The sequence below is a fragment of the Notolepis coatsorum genome, assembly GCF_963971535.1.
Source record: "Notolepis coatsorum genome assembly, chromosome: 17".
NCBI classification, from domain to species: Eukaryota; Metazoa; Chordata; class Actinopteri; order Aulopiformes; family Paralepididae; genus Notolepis; species Notolepis coatsorum.
The window spans coordinates 110,958,381-110,961,357 of record NC_140181.1 but is presented as its reverse complement, the minus strand read 5'-3'; positions in this window follow the sequence as shown (position 1 = coordinate 110,961,357).

Genomic DNA, 2,977 nt, shown 5'->3' with positions numbered 1-2,977 from the left:
ATCATGGCTCTAATCAACATTCATCCATCTAGCTGTAGCTACTTACACCATGGCTCTAATCAACATTCATCCATCTAGCTGTAGCTACTTACACCATGGCTCTAATCAACATTCATCCATCTAGCTGTAGCTACTTACACCATGGCTCTAATCAACATTCATCCATCTAGCTGTAGCTACTTACACCATGGCTCTAATCAACATTCATCCATCTAGCTGTAGCTACTTACACCATGGCTCTAATCAACATTCATCCATCTAGCTGTAGCTACTTACATCATGGCTCTAATCAACATTCATCCATCTAGCTGTAGCTACTTACATCATGGCTGTAATCAACATTCATCCATCTAGCTGTAGCTACTTACATCATGGCTCTAATCAACATTCATCCATCTAGCTGTAGCTACTTACACCATGGCTCTAATCAACATTCATCCATCTAGCCGTAGCTACTTACATCATGGCTCTAATCAACATTCATCCATCTAGCTGTAGCTACTTACACCATGGCTCTAATCAACATTCATCCATCTAGCTGTAGCTACTTACACCATGGCTCTAATCAACATTCATCCATCTAGCTGTAGCTACTTACACCATGGCTCTAATCAACATTCATCCATCTAGCTGTAGCTACTTACACCATGGCTCTAATCAACATTCATCCATCTAGCTGTAGCTACTTACACCATGGCTCTAATCAACATTCATTGGTTGTATCCCCCTGCACTCCCTTTCCCCCGATCTCCATGAACTCAAAATACCGGAGGTGTTGCAGCTCTATGATCTACAGCTCTATGATCTACCAGAGGGAGGTGTTGCAGCTCTATGATCTACAGCTCTATGATCTACCAGAGGGAGGTGTTGCAGCTCTATGATCTACAGCTCTATGATCTACAGCTCTATGATCTACCAGAGGGAGGTGTTGCAGCTCTATGATCTACAGCTCTATGATCTACCAGAGGGAGGTGTTGCAGCTCTATGATCTACAGCTCTATGATCTACCAGAGGGAGGTGTTGCAGCTCTATGATCTACAGCTCTATGATCTACCAGCGGGAGGTGTTGCAGCTCTATGATCTACAGCTCTATGATCTTCCAGAGGGAGGTGTTGCAGCTCTATGATCTACCAGAGGGAGGTGTTGCAGCTCTATGATCTACAGCTCTATGATCTACCAGAGGGAGGTGTTGCAGCTCTATGATCTACCAGAGGGAGGTGTTGCAGCTCTATGATCTACCAGAGGGAGGTGTTGCAGCTCTATGATCTACAGCTCTATGATCTACCAGAGTGGACCAGGTGACCTTGTATTTTCTTTTTAAATAAATGTCAACCATCATCCCAATTTTTATGTAAATAAAAATATGTGGATATCATCCAACTTGTCGTTTTGTAAGCCTATCACTCCCCAACTACATCTACTCAAGCTCAAAATAAAGAAACAAAATGTATTAACTGAATATTATTTTTTATTTATTTATAATAATTAAACTGGAAATGGGTAGATTTCAGTCTGATTTGGATATTGAATTAAGTATCAAGGGCAAATAAACCCCTTATCAAAAACTAGCTGTTTTTTTCACAATCTAATATAATTATTATTATATATATATATTTTTACAAGTCGATTATTAATTTAAATATAGAATATTCGTTGACAGCCCTACAAGTACAATTAGTTACTGCACACTAGATCACCCGAGTGGAACATGGAAAGCCAAACTTTCCCCCACTGTACCGAAAACCCGTACCGAACCTTGACTTCAAAACCGAGGTGCGTACCGAACCGTTACACCCCTACTCCCTGGTGAGCGCCGCTCACATCTTCAAGAGTGATGTCTGCGGTCGGGTGGCGTAGCGGAGATTGCGCTCGTCACCAATGCAAGAGGCTGCGGTCTCGACTCCCGGAGTCAGCATTGCCTTGGCTTGGGCCGGTCGTCATACTAACTCGTTTGGCTGAGTTAGGGGGAGGGAAGCCGTGGGTGGTAATCTGGCGTTGTGGACAGCAACGCCTACAGGTCAGGTCTGGGCGCCTGCTCAGCGAAAGGCAGGAAATGGTGAAGGCAGCGTGACCTCCCACGCGTTACGCTTCACCAATGAGAGTCCTCGCTGCCAGGTGAAAAGAGAGCCACTGGCTGTCTCCACATGTGTCGGAGGAAGCATGTGGTGGACTTCAGGGTTCCCTTGTACCGACCAGTAGGAGGAACATGCGCACAACAACCAGGTAGGGGAGGGGGGGGAATTGGCATAGTGACTAAATTGGGATGGGGAGAAAAATAGAAAAATCAGGCGGAGAAAAAGAGGATTAAAAAAAAATTTATTAAAAAAAGAGTGATGTCTCCATAATCACAGTCCAACGTTAGTCTCTCTACCAGAGTGCCGTTGACATTACAACCACGCTGCTGGAGAGGGAAGACACTGAACACAACCAGAAATAAGTCTCCTCTACCATGAAGATTCATGGCACTTCAATTGACTAGTGGGGGGTGGGGGTCGGATGTGGGCTAAACAAACACAAACTAATTCCATATAAATTATCAGAAAATAGCACTTTATTTTGCGGTACCAACAGGTATTTATTTGGGAAATACATGGTAAAAAGGTACTTAATAGAATTCAACACTACTGTAATGTTATTACCTTATTACCATATTGTAGTGTAAATATCATTAACCATGTACGATAAATAACTTCGATAATTAGTACCGAAAATTAAGTGCAAATGTAAAAAAAAACGAAAACAAACAATACCAAAAAAAAAAAATCACCAATTGCAAAACCAACACATCATCCTGGCTTGAATATGCTCACATACACCTCCCAGACCTCGTCCAATAGTTTGAACAATTCAGTTACATTATATATCAATACTGCAGAGACATACAATCAACCAGTCTATATTTTTGGCAATTGACCATATTCCCATGGTGGCCATTTTGCTCCCAACACGAGCGTGACATGAGAGCAAAATGACCACC